The following is a 19,199-nucleotide window of genomic DNA, read 5'->3' on the forward strand; positions in this document are numbered from 1 at the left end:
GGAAACGCCTTCTGTCTCATGTAGGTAAATTATCACCACGGGGTCCTACTGGGGTTCCAGACCTCAGCTCAACTGGAGACTAAGCTGTCTGTGCATAGCCCATTGCCCCACCACCACTACCTTTTTTTTTTTTTTTGGTTTTTCATGACAGGGTTTCTCTGTGTAGACCTTGTTGTCCTGAAACTCACTCTCTAGATAAGGCTGGCCTCAAACTCAGAGATCCATCTGCCTCTGCCTCTTTTTTTTTTTTTTTTTTTTCGAGACAGGGTTTCTCTGTGTAGCCCTGGCTGTCCTGGAGCTCACTCTGTAGACCAGGCTGGCCTCAAACTCAGAAATCCACCTGCCTCTGCCTCCCAAGTGCTGGGATTAAAGGCGTGTGCCACCACTGCCCGGCCTGCCTCTGCCTCTTGATTAAAGATATGTGCTACACCACCTGGCTTAAACTAATAACTTTTAAAAATTAAGAAAAAGAAGTAACAAGAAGATGATCCACATCATTAGCCAGCATGAAAATATATACCAAGACCATGAGATAATGGTGCAGTCCTATTAGAATGTCTAAATTAAAAGACTGACCACAGGAGCAGATGCAGAGACCCACAGCCAACCATTAGGTGGACCTTGAGGAACTGTTGGGAGCCGCCCCCACATTCGCCGTTACAAGATGGCGCTGACAGCTGTGTTCTAAGTGGTAAACAAATAATCTGCGCATGTGCCGAGGGTGGTTCTCCACTCCATGTGCTCTGCCTTCCCCGTGACGTCAACTCGGCCGATGGGCTGCAGCCAATCAGGGAGTGACACGTCCTAGGCGAAGGATAATTCTCCTTAATAGGGACGGGGTTTCGTTTTCTCGCTCTCTTGCTTCTTACACTCTTGCTCCTGAAGATGTAAGCAATAAAGTTTTGCCGCAGAAGATTCTGGTTTGCCGTGTTCTTCCTGGCCGGGCGTGAGAACGCGTCTAATAACAATTGGTGCCGAAAACCCGGGACGAGAAAAAACTCGGGACTGGCGCAAGGAAGATCCCTCATTCCAGAACCAGAACTGCGGGTCGCGGTAATAAAGGTTCCCGTAAAGCAGACTGTTAAGAAGGATTCAACTGTATGAATTCAGAACTTTTCAGCTGGGGAACGAGAGTACCAGTGAGTACAGCTTTACGAGGTAAGTCTGGTCTTGAACTTTCTAAGGAAATTCAAGACAGTCTATCAGAAGTAAAGTGGAATATGTTTGGCCTTGAATTTTTTCTGGTGTTAGGAGCCCTTTTGTTCCTTTTCACATGTTATCAAGTGATTAAGATAGGGCTGAAAATTCTAGAGGAAATTCAGGACAAGCTATCAGAAGTAAAGTGGGGAGAGAGAGTAGGAACAAAGAGGAAATATGGTACACAAAATAAGTATACAGGCCTTTCCAAGGGTCTTGAACCCGAGGAAAAGTTAAGGTTAGGTAGGAATACCTGGAGAGAGATTAGAAGAAAAAGAGGAAAAAGGGAAAAGAAGAAAGATCAATTAGCGGAGGTCTCTAGGAAAAGGAGCCTGTGCTCATCGCTGGATGGGCTCGGGGAGCCAGCTCTTGGTAGCTCTGAATCAGATGATGAATTCTCCTCTGAAGAAACAGACTGGGAGGAAGAAGCAGCTCATTATGAGAAAAAAGGGTACCAGCCAGGTAAAGTGCTAGCTAATCAGTTAAGGAAGCCAAAAGCGGCTGGCGAAGGCCAGTTTGCTGATTGGCCTCAGGGCAGTCGGCTTCAAGGTCCGCCCTATGCGGAGTCCCCGCCCTGCGTAGTGCGTCAGCCCTGCGCAGAGAGACAGTGCGCAGAGAGGCAGTGCGCAGACTCATTCATTCCCAGAGAGGAACAAAGGAAAATACAACAGGCATTTCCAGTCTTTGAAGGAGCCGAGGGTGGGCGTGTCCACGCTCCGGTAGAATACTTACAGATTAAAGAGCTTGCCGAGTCGGTCCGTAAATATGGAACCAATGCTAATTTTACCTTGGTGCAGTTAGACAGGCTTGCCGGCATGGCACTAACTCCTGCCGACTGGCAAACGGTTGTAAAAGCCGCTCTCCCTAGTATGGGCAAATATATGGAATGGAGAGCTCTTTGGCATGAAACTGCACAAGCGCAGGCCCGAGCAAACGCAGCTGCTTTGACTCCAGAGCAGAGAGATTGGACTTTTGACTTGTTAACGGGTCAGGGAGCTTATTCTGCTGATCAAACAAACTACCATTGGGGAGCTTATGCCCAGATTTCTTCCACGGCTATTAGGGCCTGGAAGGCGCTCTCCCGAGCAGGTGAAACCACTGGTCAATTAACAAAAGTTGTCCAGGGACCTCAGGAATCCTTCTCAGATTTTGTGGCCAGAATGACAGAGGCAGCAGAGCGTATTTTTGGAGATTCAGAGCAAGCCGCGCCTCTGGTAGAACAGCTAATCTATGAGCAAGCCACAAAGGAGTGCCGAGCGGCCATAGCCCCAAGAAAGAACAAAGGCTTACAAGACTGGCTCAGGGTCTGTCGAGAGCTTGGGGGACCTCTCACCAATGCAGGCTTAGCGGCCGCCATCCTTCAATCTCAGAACCGCTCCATGGGCAGAAATGATCAGAGGACATGTTTTAATTGCGGAAAGCCTGGGCATTTTAAGAAAGATTGCAGAGCTCCAGATAAACAGGGAGGGACTCTCACTCTTTGCTCTAAGTGTGGCAAGGGTTATCATAGAGCTGACCAGTGTCGCTCTGTGAGGGATATAAAGGGCAGAATTCTTCCCCCACCTGATAGTCAATCAGCTTATGTGCCAAAAAACGGGTCATCGGGCCCTCGGTCCCAGGGCCCTCAAAGATATGGGAACCGGTTTGTCAGGACCCAGGAAGCAGTCAGAGAGGCGACCCAGGAAGACCCACAAGGGTGGACCTGCGTGCCGTCTCCGACTTCCTATTAATGCCTCAAATGAGTATTCAGCCGGTGCCAGTGGAGCCTATACCATCCTTGCCCCCGGGAACCATGGGCCTTATTCTCGGCCGGGGTTCACTCACCTTGCAGGGCTTAGTAGTCCACCCTGGAGTTATGGATTGTCAACATTCCCCTGAAATACAGGTCCTGTGCTCAAGCCCTAAAGGCGTTTTTTCTATTAGTAAAGGAGATAGGATAGCTCAGCTGCTGCTCCTCCCTGATAATACCAGGGAGAAATTTGCAGGACCTGAGATAAAGAAAATGGGCTCCTCAGGAAATGATTCTGCCTATTTGGTTGTATCTTTAAATGATAGACCTAAGCTCCGCCTTAAGATTAACGGAAAAGAGTTTGAAGGCATCCTTGATACCGGAGCAGATAAAAGTATAATCTCTACACATTGGTGGCCCAAAGCATGGCCCACCACAGAGTCATCTCATTCATTACAGGGCCTAGGATATCAATCATGTCCCACTATAAGCTCCATTGCCTTGACGTGGGAATCCTCTGAAGGACAGCAAGGGAAATTCATACCTTATGTGCTCCCACTCCCGGTTAACCTCTGGGGAAGGGATATTATGCAGCATTTGGGCCTTATTTTGTCCAATGAAAACGCCCCATCGGGAGGGTATTCAACTAAAGCAAAAAATATCATGGCAAAGATGGGTTATAAAGAAGGAAAAGGGTTAGGACATCAAGAACAGGGAAGGATAGAGCCCATCTCACCTAATGGAAACCAAGACAGACAGGGTCTGGGTTTTCCTTAGCGGCCATTGGGGCAGCACGACCCATACCATGGAAAACAGGGGACCCAGTGTGGGTTCCTCAATGGCACCTATCCTCTGAAAAACTGGAAGCTGTGATTCAACTGGTAGAGGAACAATTAAAACTAGGCCATATTGAGCCATCTACCTCACCTTGGAATACTCCAATTTTTGTAATTAAGAAAAAGTCAGGAAAGTGGAGACTGCTCCATGACCTCAGAGCCATTAATGAGCAAATGAACTTATTTGGCCCAGTACAGAGGGGTCTCCCTGTACTTTCCGCCTTACCACGTGGCTGGAATTTAATTATTATAGATATTAAAGATTGTTTCTTTTCTATACCTTTGTGTCCAAGAGATAGGCCCAGATTTGCCTTTACCATCCCCTCTATTAATCACATGGAACCTGATAAGAGGTATCAATGGAAGGTCTTACCACAGGGAATGTCCAATAGTCCTACTATGTGCCAACTTTATGTGCAAGAAGCTCTTTTGCCAGTGAGGGAACAATTCCCCTCTTTAATTTTGCTCCTTTACATGGATGACATCCTCCTGTGCCATAAAGACCTTACCATGCTACAAAAGGCATATCCTTTTCTACTTAAAACTTTAAGTCAGTGGGGTTTACAGATAGCCACAGAAAAGGTCCAAATTTCTGATACAGGACAATTCTTGGGCTCTGTGGTGTCCCCAGATAAGATTGTGCCCCAAAAGGTAGAGATAAGAAGAGATCACCTCCATACCTTAAATGATTTTCAAAAGCTGTTGGGAGATATTAATTGGCTTAGACCTTTTTTAAAGATTCCTTCCGCTGAGTTAAGGCCTTTGTTTGGTATTTTAGAAGGAGATCCTCATATCTCCTCCCCTAGGGCTCTTACTCTAGCTGCTAACCAGGCCTTACAAAAAGTGGAAAAAGCCTTACAGAATGCACAATTACAACGTATTGAGGATTCGCAGCCTTTCAGTTTGTGTGTCTTTAAGACAGCACAATTGCCAACTGCAGTTTTGTGGCAGAATGGGCCATTGTTGTGGATCCATCCAAACGTATCCCCAGCTAAAATAATAGATTGGTATCCTGATGCAATTGCACAGCTTGCCCTTAAAGGTCTAAAAGCAGCAATCACCCACTTTGGGCAAAGTCCATATCTTTTAATTGTACCTTATACCGCTGCACAGGTTCAAACCTTGGCAGCCACATCTAATGATTGGGCAGTTTTAGTTACCTCCTTTTCAGGAAAAATAGATAACCATTATCCAAAGCATCCAATCTTACAGTTTGCCCAAAATCAATCTGTTGTGTTTCCACAAATAACAGTAAGAAACCCACTTAAAAAGGGGATTGTGGTATATACTGATGGATCAAAAACTGGCATAGGTGCCTATGTGGCTAATGGTAAAGTGGTATCCAAACAATATAATGAAAATTCACCTCAAGTGGTAGAATGTTTAGTGGTTTTAGAAGTTTTAAAAACCTTTTTAGAACCCCTTAATATTGTGTCAGATTCCTGTTATGTGGTTAATGCAGTAAATCTTTTAGAAGTGGCTGGAGTGATTAAGCCTTCCAGTAGAGTTGCCAATATTTTTCAGCAGATACAATTAGTTTTGTTATCTAGAAGATTTCCTGTTTATATTACTCATGTTAGAGCCCATTCAGGCCTACCTGGCCCCATGGCTCTGGGAAATGATTTGGCAGATAAGGCCACTAAAGTGGTGGCTGCTGCCCTATCATCCCCGGTAGAGGCTGCAAGAAATTTTCATAACAATTTTCATGTGACGGCTGAAACATTACGCAGTCGTTTCTCCTTGACAAGAAAAGAAGCCCGTGACATTGTTACTCAATGTCAAAGCTGCTGTGAGTTCTTGCCAGTTCCTCATGTGGGAATTAACCCACGCGGTATTCGACCTCTACAGGTCTGGCAAATGGATGTTACACATGTTTCTTCCTTTGGAAAACTTCAATATCTCCATGTGTCCATTGACACATGTTCTGGCATCATGTTTGCTTCTCCGTTAACCGGAGAAAAAGCCTCACATGTGATTCAACATTGTCTTGAGGCATGGAGTGCTTGGGGGAAACCCAGACTCCTTAAGACTGATAATGGACCAGCTTATACGTCTCAAAAATTCCAACAGTTCTGCCGTCAGATGGACGTGACCCACCTGACTGGACTTCCATACAACCCTCAAGGACAGAGTATTGTTGAGCGTGCGCATCGCACCCTCAAAACCTATCTTATAAAACAGAAGAGGGGAATTGAAGAGATTTTACCCCGAGCACCAAGAGTGTCTGTGTCTATGGCACTCTTTACACTCAATTTTTTAAATATTGATGCTCATGGCCATACTGCGGCTGAACGTCATTGTACAGAGCCAGATAGGCCCAATGAGATGGTTAAATGGAAAAATGTCCTTGATAATAAATGGTATGGCCCGGATCCTATTTTGATAAGATCCAGGGGAGCTATCTGTGTTTTCCCACAGAATGAAGACAACCCATTTTGGATACCAGAAAGACTCACCCGAAAAATCCAGACTGACCAAGGGAATACTGATGTCCCTCGTCTTGGTGATGTCCAGGGCGTCAATAATAAAGAGAGAGCAGCGTTGGGGGATAATGTCGATATTTCCACTCCCAATGACGGTGATGTATAATGCTCAAGTATTCTCCTGCTTTTTTACCACTAACTAGGAACTGGGTTTGGCCTTGATTCAGACAGCCTTGGCTCTGTCTGGACAGGTCCAGATGACTGACACCATTAACACTTTGTCAGCCTCAGTGACTACAGTCATAGATAAACAGGCCTCAGCTAATGTCAAGATACAGGGAGGTCTCATGCTGGTTAATCAACTCATAGATCTTGTCCAGATACAACTAGATGTATTATGACAAATAACTCAGCTGGGATGTGAACAAAAGTTTCCGGGATTGTGTGTTATTTCCATTCAGTATGTTAAATTTACTAGGGCAGCTAATTTGTCAAAAAGTCTTTTTCAGTATATGTTACAGAATTGGACGGCTGAATTTGAACAGATCCCTTCGGGAATTGAGACTTCAGGTCAATTCCACGCGCTTGGACCTGTCGCTGACCAAAGGATTACCCAATTGGATCTCCTCAGCATTTTCCTTCTTTAAAAAATGGGTGGGATTAATATTATTTGGAGATACACTTTGCTGTGGATTAGTGTTGCTTCTTTGATTGGTCTGTAAGCTTAAGGCCCAAACTAGGAGAGACAAGGTGGTTATTGCCCAGGCGCTTGCAGGACTAGAACATGGAGCTTCCCCTGATATATCTATGCTTAGGCAATAGGTCGCTGGCCACTCAGCTCTTATATCCCATGAGGCTAGTCTCATTGCACGGGATAGAGTGAGTGTGCTTCAGCAGCCCGAGAGAGTTGCACGGCTAAGCACTGCAGTAGAAAGGCTCTGCGGCATATATGAGCCTATTCTAGGGAGACATGTCATCTTTCAAGAAGGTTGAGTGTCCAAGTGTCCTTCTCTCCAGGCAAAACGACACGGGAGCAGGTCAGGGTTGCTCTGGGTAAAAGCCTGTGAGCCTAAGAGCTAATCCTGTACATGGCTCCTTTACCTACACACTGGGGATTTGACCTCTATCTCCACTCTCATTAATATGGGTGGCCTATTTGCTCTTATTAAAAGGAAAGGGGGAGATGTTGGGAGCCGCCCCCACATTCGCCGTTACAAGATGGCGCTGACAGCTGTGTTCTAAGTGGTAAACAAATAATCTGCGCATGTGCCGAGGGTGGTTCTCCACTCCATGTGCTCTGCCTTCCCCGTGACGTCAACTCGGCCGATGGGCTGCAGCCAATCAGGGAGTGACACGTCCTAGGCGAAGGATAATTCTCCTTAATAGGGACGGGGTTTCGTTTTCTCGCTCTCTTGCTTCTTACACTCTTGCTCCTGAAGATGTAAGCAATAAAGTTTTGCCGCAGAAGATTCTGGTTTGCCGTGTTCTTCCTGGCCGGGCGTGAGAACGCGTCTAATAACAAGGAACCCCACAGAAAACGGGGAGGAAGGATTGTGGGAGTCAGAGAGAGGTCAAGGACATAGGAGAACATTGCCCACAGAATCACTAAGCAGGGCTGGCTCGCAAAGACAGAAGTGACAGTCCCAGAGCCTTCAGGGGTCTGTTCTAAGTCCTCGGCATGCATGCTGTGGTTGTTTAGCTTGGGATTTTTGTGACTCCTGACAGCAGGAGTGGGGTGTCTCTGACTCTTTCATCTGCTTTTAGGACTCCTTTCCTCCTCCTGAGTTGCCACATCCAGTCTTGATAAGAGGCTCTGTGCCTAATCTTACTGTAACTTCTTAAGCAGTGTTCGGTTGAAATCCCTGTGAGATCTGTTCTTTTCTGAAGGGAAACAAAGGAGCATTGGATCTGGGGGAGGGAGGTGCGGAGAGGGAAGACTTGAAGGAGTGAAGGTAGGGGAGGCTGCTCTGCTGTCAGGGTGTATTGTGTGAGAGAATAAACAAACAAATAGGAATGAATAAATACATACATAAATAAATACAATAAATCAACAGACAAATAAATAAAGACTAACTATACATACCAAGCCTGAGGAATAAGCCTTAAGATTTAGGCTTATCCTTAAAGTTTTAAGGCTTCTAGAGCTTTGATACACCAGTCACTTTGTAAAGTAGCCTGAAATTTGTTTTTGTTTTTGGAGATGGGGTTTCTTTATGTATGCCTGGTCATCCTGTAATTCTCTCTGTAGACCTGACTGGCCTCAAACTCAGAGATTCACCTGCTTTTGCTGCCTGAGTGTTTGGATTAAAGGTGTGCATCACAGACCAGCTAGTCTGGCACTTTTGAGCACCTACTGACTGTATATTCCAGGCATTCTACTTAATCTACCTAAGAGACAAGAAAATGGTATTTGCTCTCCTAAAGATTTGTGCATGAAGCCGGGAAGTGGTGGCACACACCTTTAATCCCAGCACTCGGGAGGCATAGGCAGGTGGATTTCTGAGTTCGAGGCCAGCCTGGTCTACAGAGTGAGTTCCAGGACATCTAGGACTACACAGAGAAACCCTGTCTCGAAAAACAAACAAAACAAAACAAAACAAACAAACAACAAAAAGATTTGTACATGAGTTTGACATGGTGGCTTATGCCTGTAATTCCAGTATTCCAGGAGCCAAGATAGTAACTTCTAGAAGTTTGAGGCCAGCCTGAGCTACAGAGTGAGGACTTGTCTGACAAATATTCAGTTTTATTCGAGGTAGCTAAAAATTGAAAATAATTCAAATGGTGGACCCAGTCATCCATCAAGAAGTGAGTAGAACAATCACTTGTGGCATCTTTATTCACTAGAATGCTACTCAGCCTTGCAAAACCACTGGTGTGTGTGACAGGAAGAGCAGAGCAAAGGCCTGGGAACTGCCAGGTCAATGTTGCTACCTTCCCTGTCAGTTTCACTGAAACACCTAACTGCAAAGTTAGAGCACCAAGGCTGCTCCAGCCACACTCTACCCAAGTCCTACACGTCAGCCCGAACCCTGGCTATTAGAACCTCTGAAGCCGGGCAGTGGTGCTGCATGCTGTTAATCCCAGCACTCAGGGGGCAGAGGCAGGCAGATCTTTTGAGTTTGAAGCCAAACTTTTGGTCTACAGAGTGAGTTACAGGACAGCCAGGGTTACATAGAGAATCACACACACACACACACACACACACACACACACACGAACACAAACATAAAAAACAAAACAAACCCCAAACCCCTGGAATGGTATGATCCTGTTGCTGAATGCATTTTCTTGAGCCACGTACATTTTAGGGCGTCCCAGGCTGTGACTTGGGAGAACCCTAGCTTTCCTGTCCTAAGTAGGTTTTCGTTTCAGATGCCAGGTGTTTATCTTCCTGAGACAGAGTGCTACAGCTGACTCCTGACTTCTGTTGTATTTTTGACAGGAGACTTTGCTTTGTTGTCCAGAGTGGCCTCCTGAGCCTCCTACCACAGCCACACCAGTGTTCGGATTACAAGTATGCTACCATGCCTACTTTTCACCCCCTTATTATTCTTAATTAAACGAGAGAAGATAGAATGAACTCTCTGAATCAGTGAGCTATAGAGCCCACCTTCCGTCTGTGGACAGCCTGCTGCTCTGCCTGCAGGGATGAAGCACAGATGTGGTGGTGATACTGAACGATGCAAAACAGTTTTCTGACTCAAGGCCTTTGGTTTCTGTGACTTGGTGTTGCTAGAGATTAAAGGTAGGGCCTTGAGCACTCTACTGTTGATCTATAAGCCCAGCCTTCTTTAGTCTTCATTGTGAGTATTGTAAGTTGCCCAGGCAGGTCTTGAGGACGAAACCTAAAATTTGAGGGTCTGGAGAGATGACTCGTATTTTTTGTTTGTTTGCTTGTTGGTTTTTTTGTTTGTTTGTTTGTTTTTTTAATTTTTAATTTATTTTATTTATATGAGTACACTGATGTTGTCTTCAGACACACCAGAAGAGGGCATCAGATCCCATTATAGATGGTTGTGAGCCACCATGTGGTTGCTGGGAATTGAAATCAAGGCCTCCAGAAAGGCGGTCAGTGCTCCTAACCGCTGAGCCATCTCTCCAGCTCTGTTTTTTGTTTTCTAAACAAAATCTCATTTGTTTGATTTTACCAAAAAATAGACTTGGGACCCAGATGCTAAGGTGAAAGCCTGCTAGCTCAAAGGAGAGAAAGCACCTAGCTGACCTTTCTCCTCAGCCTATGTCCCATCAGGAAATCCCCCTCTATCTCCATCTCAAACAAAGCTCCTTCAAACTCAGCCTCCCTCAATTCTACTTCCTGTGTGTCTCTCCATCTGTCCTCCTGACTCCCTCTTACTCTCTCTGTTTTTTTCTTAATTATCCTATGTCCACTTCCAATCAACTGGTTGTTTGCTCTGCCTCTTGGTCAATGGTTGACTTTATTTAATCCCGTTTGCAATATTCAAGCAGAAAGCTCCTGGTTAAAGGCATGTGTTAAGACTGAGCCACACTACAATTAGGAACAGGTTTTTCCAGTAAATAACACCATCTCAGGGTACACAGTGTGATCAAATAATCCTGCAACATTTCCCCCTTTTTGTCTAAATAAGAAAAGAAAGGTTTTAACTCTAACACAGTGGACCTGTTTACAACAATGAAACTATTTCCACCAAGCTTTCCACAATGTCCAGTGTGGTTGTATTTGGCAGTTTTAGGATTGAATATGTTTGGGTCTAGACTTCTGTAAAATGTTTCTGTCAATTTCATATGAACTCAGCAATTTGAATGTCCTGAGCAGTTTGTCGTCCGAAGCTGATCTTGGGTGGTGTTCTTCAGCTTATTGTCAATCCTGGCTGGGTAGAGCACAGCAGTCAACCCAAAGGTGTCCTCTGTTTGCACAGAGCTGGTGGCAGAAGAGGCAAAGGGCTGTGGCCCCAGTGGTTAGCGATACCACAATCCAGGTGGCTTTGTTGCAGGGCCTCATCATCTTCTTGAAGACCTACAGGGTTACTGTGAGGAATGGTCACTGTTTATTGTAGAAAATGTAAATATTTAAAATACCATATTCAGCAGATCTCGAAGGGTTTGAGGACCACAATTAAGTACAGCTGAGGTACAGAAACTTTGTGCCTAGCTACCTGCTTCAGACACTAACACCTACAGGAAGCTAGATAAAGCTTATTTCTAGAATTAGTTAGTACCGTGTATGACTACTAGCATCATGATAGAAAGTTTCATATACATAATAATCTTATAGTTTTTGGGATAATATTTATACCTTAAGTAAAGTTTTAGAGTCAAATGAAAATCAAAAGACTACGAGATTAATGGTAATAGGATAATTCCTTTTGTTTGTTTGTTTGTTTGTTTGTTTGTTGTCCTCTGTCCCATACCAGGTGACTCTTCTGATCTGAAACAAGGATTCGGGATTTTCCTTTAACAAGCATGTGTTGGTTTAGAGAAGGTGAAAGCCATGTTCCAATCCCAAAGTCAGCTTTAATTTTTAATTGAAACGGGACCACGTAAAGACCTTTTGTCACTTCTGTCTGTAGAGGGCAGCAGAGACAAACATTTGGGAATTGGCCAGTGGGAGACCAGCCACTTGGCAGGAAGAATGAAGGCAGGGCGGTTGTGGCCCGGCTGACCCGCCCCCCCTCCTTCCAGCCGAATTTTGTGGTTGTCCGGTGGGAAAGGGCCTGCCTTTGGGGGTCCCGGCTCCTGAGCCTGGATTTCAGGCCTGTCAGCTGGACGTGGGTGATACCACTTGGCCAATTTACTTTTTTTCTTAGGACTTTTTCTCCTGATAATCCGTCCTTTTTTTCAGGTGTTTCGCGTGTCCAGTGCCCTCGGCTTCCTTAGTTGGACGCTTTTACTCTCCTGGGAAAATAAAACCAAAAGACACCCCAACACTAACTGGGGTGGGGTGGGGGTTACCCTTTCCTGGCAGGTTATATTTTTCCTAGGGTAAAATGGTTTTGTTGTTTTGTTTTGACTACAGAAAAAGTATTATCTTTCATTTGAAATTTTAAAAATTCTTTTGAAAATTTGAAACTAAATATACCTTAATATGTGTGGATAAATATACCTATATTCCCCTATCTCTTTATGTAGAAATTCAGGTTTAAGTGTATTTATTCTTAGATCACGAAGGATATTCACATTGAATTTTAGCCTGCCTTTTGCCAGCAGCTTTTAATTTTAAATTACTGTAATTTTTATGTGCCTGTCTTTGCTTCCCTAGCGTTGGGAATAAAGGTGTGAACCTTTGCCTGGCTATGCATTCCTTATAATAGTTATTCTCATAGGGTTGTCCTGGTTTAATCTGGTTCTCCATTTTCCTTATTTTTTAGTGTTAGAGGTAAACTTTCATGTTGTTTGAATGTGCAATCTATCATTCTTACAGATACATTCTGAATTTGTTCCTTGGCAAATTTTAGTATTTTAGTCTTAATTAAACATGATGCCAATTTGTCCACTATCTCATTATTTCCTGACTTGTTTTTGTTTTTTTGTTTTATGAGACAGGGTTTCTCTGTGTAGCCCTGGCTGTCCTGGAACTCACTCTGTAGACCAGGCTGTCCTGAAACTCAGAGATCTGCCTGCCTCTGCCTCCGGAGTGCTGGGATTAAAGGTGTGCGCCACCATGCCCGGCTATTTCCTGACGTTTTGTCTCTTGCCAGTATGAGCTACATAAAATTTGATGTCTTTGCCAAGTTTTGCTTTGTCCACTCATGTCTCCCATAACCAGCTATCCCTGCCATTTATCTGCCAGCAAGTGGGTTTCTATTTTGATGACCATAGAGCTAAAGCATTGCACATGCACCATGAATTGATGATGAAGATTTCCTTTTGCTTTCATAGTTGTTTGTCTCATAGCCAACGGTGCTACACTAATTTTGTGGTTCCTTCCTCAGTATTGGTCGCCCCTACCCCCACGCCAACCCCACTCCCAAAAAATAGGTTGCTATTTCTATTGGTGTGGGTTCCATCAGTAAACCATGTGTTAGGCAAATGTTGTGATCTTTCCACTGGACCCCACAGTTCAATAGGTACCTCTTTTTTTTTCCGAGACAGGGCTTCTCTGTATAGTCCTGGCTGTCCTGGAACTCACTTTGTAGACCAGGCTGGCCTCAAACTCAGAAATCCGCCTGCCTCTGCCTCCCAAGTGATGGGATTAAAGGCGTGCACCACCATGCCTGGTGGTACCTCTTTTTAATTCCTTGTTGATCTACATTTCTTTTTTTTTTTTTTTAAGAATTATTTATTATATGTAAGTACACTGTAGCTGTCTTCAGACATCCCAGAGGAGGGCAACAGATCTCATTTTGGGTGGTTGTGAGCCATCATGTGGTTGCTGGGATTTGAACTCATGACCTTCGGAAGAGCAGTCGGGGCTCTTAACCACTGAGCCATCTCTACAGCCCCTGATCTGCATTTCATTAGTCTAATGCTGGCCTTTGCCATGTCTTCTGCATAACACAAGGCTTGGACCTTCTTTTTGGATTATCTCTAGAAAAAACATTGTTTCTAGGAATGCTTTCCCTACAACCCCTTTTCAAATGACCTTGCTTACCACTATTAAAACACCTGCCATTTTGATTTTTCTTAATACCTCTAGAAATTACTTCTATCAAATTAGCACCATAAACATGAGATCCAATATCAGCTGTATCTCTAATCCATTCCTCTATTGGTGCTGATCTTGCCTTTAAAGGTCTAATCACCTGTCTGCATTCTGAATTAGCATTTTCTCTTCTCTTCTCTTCTCTTCTCTTCTCTTCTCTTCTCTTCTTTTCTTTTCTTTTCTTTCTCTTCTTTTTTCCTCTTTCTTTCTTTCTTTCTTTCTTTCTTTCTTTCTTTCTTTCTTTCTTTCTTTTTTGGCTTTTTGAGACAGGGTTTCTCTGTATAGCTCTGGCCATCCTGGAACTCTGTAGACCAGGCTGGCCTCGAAATCAGAAATCTGCCTGCTTCTGCCTCCCTAGTGCTGAGATTAAAGGTGTGCACCACCACTGCCTGGCCCTGAATTAGCATTTTCAATAGCCAAAGATTTGATTAGTACTTGTTTGACTTCTGAATCTGACACTATTCTATTTATAGCTGAAGTCATTCTTTGCAAAAAAAAATTATTGAAGGCTTCTTTTAGGCCTTGTATAATTTTAGTTAATGATTCAGACCTCTTTCCTGATTCTTCAATCTTGTCCCAAGCATTTAAAACTGTTAAAAGGTGCAGGGGCGGGCGGGCGGGGGGGGGGGAGGGTATAGGGGACTATCGGAGAGGAAACTAGGAAAGGGGATAGCATTTGAAATGCAAATGAAGGAAATATCTAATTTAAAAAAACTGCTAAAAGGCATAGCACTAAGGTGTGATTATCGCATTCAAGCTGCCTATGTAACTCAGGATATTGACTTTCACCTAGCAACTGATCTTGAGAAATATTGGTACCTCTAATCTTATTTCATTGTTCTATGGCCCTAGCTTCTTCTTTCTACCATGTCTGCCATTGTAGCTGAGAACTAGCTCCCAATATTGCTGTTGCCAAATCTTTCCAGTCTTGAGGGTAATTCTGTTCTGAACTGCCCATGAATTTAATATCTACTTTACATAGTGTGAATGCAAACCATATGAAAAGCAGACTCTCAAGTCTATAGGACTCCATTGGATTGCTTCATAACCTTGGTGGCTCCTGTCATCTGCTGGTAGGTCTTGTATCGTAACTGGATAAATTAGGGTTGGTTTTCTATAACCTCGCGCTGAACCTCAGTTTCATCATGAGTGGCACAGTAGGTTCTTGTCTAAATTGTTTTGTCTGTGTCTAAGTATTTTTACTTATTTTAATCTATAAGTCTTTCTAAAGCTTGTATCTTACCAATCTTCTTTTCATATTTGGCACATTATTAAACCATTTTTCATATTTGGCACAAACCCATTATGTCTATTGAGGATAAAATATGAATTACTAGACTGAAAGTAACCATAATCGGTATTATGTCAACCTCAAGTCATTTATCTTTACATTTTCTGCTTCATTTTTCAAGCCATCTAAAGGGGCACTATACGGGGTCCTAACACCCTGTATTTTATTTCCCATCCTTAACATGGGAAAGTTCTTTCTTATTAATATTACTTAACTCTCTTCTTGAGGACTTCCCAGGTGTCATATCAAATCTGATGGCTTTTCAGTTTCTTCCCAGCTGGCATGATTCCTCTGTGTAGTCATGCCACACATTTGAGCACCATTTTTTTGTTTTTAACAAAATCTCAACTGTTCAATTTTACCAATGAAGACACAGGAGGGGCTGGAGAGATGGCTCAGCGGTTAAGAGCACTGACTGCTCTTCCAGAGGTCCTGAGTTCAAATCCCAGCAACCACATGGTGGCTCACAACCATCTGTAATGAAATTTGATGCCCTCTTCTGGGGTGTCTAAAGAAAGCTACATTGTACTTCCATAAATAAATAAATTAAAAAAAAAAAAAAAAAAAAAAGAAGACACAGGAACCAGATGCCAGGGTGAAAGCCTACTAGCTCAGAGAGGCAGAGAGAGTACCCAGATGGCCTTCCTCTTCAGCTGTTGTCCCATCAGGAATTCCCTCTCTCTAGCTGTCTCAAACAACCTCCTTCAAACTCAGTGCCCCTCCCTCTACTTCCTGTGTGTCTGTCAGTCCTTTTACTGTTTTTTTTTTTTTTTTTTTTTTAGTAAACCTATGTTTACTTCTTGTCAATTGGTTGCTTTTTCCACCTTTTGACCTGTGGTTGACTTTATTTAATCCTGTTTACAATATTAAAGCAGAAGGCTTTTGGATTAAAGATGAGTGCTAAGACTGAGCCACACCACAACTAAAAACAAGGTTTTTTTCCAGTAAATAACACAATCTCAGTGTTCACAGTGTGGTCAATATCCTACAACATTTACTTCTTAAGAAGGAGTATCTTGAGCCGGGCGTGGGGGTGCATGTCTTTAATCCCAGCACTCTGGAGGCAGAAGCAGGCAGATTTCGAGGCCAGCCTGGTCTACAAAGTGAGTTCCAGGACAGCTAGGGCTATACAGAGAAACCCTATCTCGAAAAACAACAACAACAACAACAACAAAAGAAGTAGTGCACTTCAGTTTATGGAGCTAGAAGTTTGAGACCAGCTTGGTTAGAGACATCTGGTTACAAAGCAACAACAGTAGCTGGGCATTGTTTTTTTGTTTTTGTTTTTTGTTTGTTTGGTTTTTTAGAGACAGGGTTTCTCTAAAAAACTCAGAAATCCACCTGCCGAGTGCTGGTAAAGCCAATTTTAAGACAGGCAACTGACATATGAAGTTGTGTTGTTCTTGTTCAGCTGTTGGTGAGAATTTCTGGGTGTAGCTTCTGACATTCCCAGGAGACACAATGTCATAGCAAACTCCCTACCCTCTCTTTGGGAATATCTTTTTTTTTTAATTTTTTTAAGATTTATTTATTTATTATATGTAAGTACACTGTAGCTGTCTTCAGCCACTCCAGAAGAGGGAGTGGCTGATCTTGTTACAGATGGTTGTGAACCACCATGTGGTTGCTGGGATTTGAACTCTGGACCTTCGGAAGAGCAGTCGGGTGCTCTTACCCACTGAGCCATCTCACCAGGCCCGATGTGAATATCTATCTATCTTGTAGATATATCCAGTCTGGGCTTCTTAACTCTTTTTTTTTTTTTTTTTTTTAAAGATTTATTGGTTATATGTTAGTACACTGTAGCTGTCTGTCTTCAGACACTCCAGAAGAGGGAGTCAGATCTCATTACGGATGGTTGTGAGCCACCATGTGGTTGCTGGGATTTGAACTCGGGACCTTTGGAAGAGCAGCCGGGTGCTCTTACCCACTGAGCCATCTCACCAGCCCAGCTTCCTAACTCTTAATTTTGATTGATTGTGGTGTTCTGTTATCATCTCTATTTCAAAGAGTTTCCTTGCCGGGTATGGTGGCGCATGCCTTTAATCCCAACACTCGGGAGGCAGAGGCGGGTGGATTTCTGAGTTCGAGGCCAGCCTGGTCTACAGAGCGAGTTCCAGGCAGCCAGGACTACACAGAGAAACCCTGTCTCGAAAAAACAAAAACAAAAACAAAAACAACAACAACAAAAGAAGAGTTAAAAAGAGTTTCCTTGGGGGCTGGTGAGATGGCTCAGCAGGTAAGAGCACCCGACTGCTCTTCCAAAGGTCCTTAGTTCAAATCCCAGCAACCACATGGTGGCTCACAACCATCTGTAACAAGATCTGATTCCCTCTTCTGGTGTGTCTGAAGACAGCTACAGTGTACTTACATATAATAAATAAATAAATCTTTAAAAAAAAAAAAGAGTTTCCTTGATTTGGGGTGAGGACTACACTCTGGGTGATAGGATAGGTATTTTATTGGTGTTAGGAACTAAACTGGTTTAGTAAAGTGGCCTGTAGAGGAATTTTAATTCAGCACATGGCTACTCTGACAAGAGATTGCCTAGAGTACCTTCTAGGTCTGTGTGGTCCAGCTGTAATACAGACACACCTTTAATCCTAGGAGACAGACGCAAGCAGATCTCTGAGTTCAAGGACATCCACATATAGAGCAAGTTGAGGTAAAGAAAAACTTAGGTCCATTAAGGAAAAGCTTTAAGCCCAGAACTCAGGAGGCAGAAGCATTCTGATCTCAGAATTCTAGTTCAGTTCCATTCAATCAGTTCATGGAATTCAGAGGCAGTTTTACCAGGAGAGTTTTACATAGTCAGGTTGAAGAGAGAACAAGATAGACCCTGGTAAAGACAACCAAAATAGATAATGAGAAGAAGCCAGAAGATTAGAATAGATTGCCAGGGTTAGTTTAAAGCCTATCAGAGCAATTCACAAAGAAGTAGAAAGAAATCAGTCAACTAGGAGAGAAGTTTTAAGCCAGCCAGCCAGCCAAGTTGAACCAGGTAGCCAGAGTTCAGAAAGAACTAGAAAGGGAACACTTATTCAACAGTAAGTCTCAGAGGCTGAAATCATGCTAGGCCTAGATAAGATTGTACAGAGGCTAAAAGTTTTCAGGACCAGGCCTAGGTTAGCAGATCGAGGCAGTATGTCTCAGAGATGACAAGTATATCAGGTGAATAAAAGATACTTAGGTTTACAGTGGTGGTTGTAGGTTCACGTCCTTTCACATAGTATCAGCAAGACCTCTTAGAGAGAGAGAGAAAGACAGAGAGACAGAGAGGGAGAAGAGGAGGAGGAGGAGGAAGAGAAAGAGGGGAGGAGAGAGAGAAGAAAAGAGGAGGGGGAGGAGGAAGAGGGGAGGAGAGGAGAGAGAGAGGCAAAGGAAGGAAAGAAAGAATGTAGAATCAAAGTTGCTTTGCCATGCTGATTTTAGTCGAGCACATGACTCAACTATTCAAGCCTGGTGTTCTTCAGGCAAGTCTGTTTCCTCAAGACTTATTTACTTTGTGTGGTGTTGGCAACTGAACTTTGGACTTAACTCTGCTCCACACTGGTTCGTCCTGCAATTCTTTCCCAAGTCAAAAAAGCCAAAGACTCTTTGGAGTCTAGCCCTAAAAGATCAAGGGAGCACCTCTCACACTAGTGTGGTTGACACCACAGAGCAGTGTCTTCATCCCTACCACAAATGTATATTTATTTATTATGTGCCCAAACTCTCTATTATTTAGCTTTTAAGTGAATTTTTTTTTTTTTAAAGATTTATTTATTATTATATGTAAGTACACTGTAGCTGTCTTCAGACACTCCAGAAGAGGGCGCCAGATCTTGTTACGGATGGTTATGAGCCACCATGTGGTTGCTGGGATTTGAACTCTGGACCTTCGGAAGAGCAGTCGGGTGCTCTTACCCACTGAGCCATCTCACCAGCCCCAAGTGAATTTTATTCTATGAATTATGTCGGAATGTAAGTATTTCTATAAGCTAGCATTCTGGGTTTGTTTGCTTTCTGTTGGAAGAATACTTGCATAAACGTTAAGGATCTGTTTTTCAGATTCACCCAAAACTCCTTAGAATTCAAAGCTTTTCAGTATATTGAAGAG

The sequence above is a fragment of the Mus musculus genome, chromosome 3 (genome assembly GCF_000001635.26).
Source record: "Mus musculus strain C57BL/6J chromosome 3, GRCm38.p6 C57BL/6J".
Taxonomy (NCBI): Eukaryota; Metazoa; Chordata; class Mammalia; order Rodentia; family Muridae; genus Mus; species Mus musculus.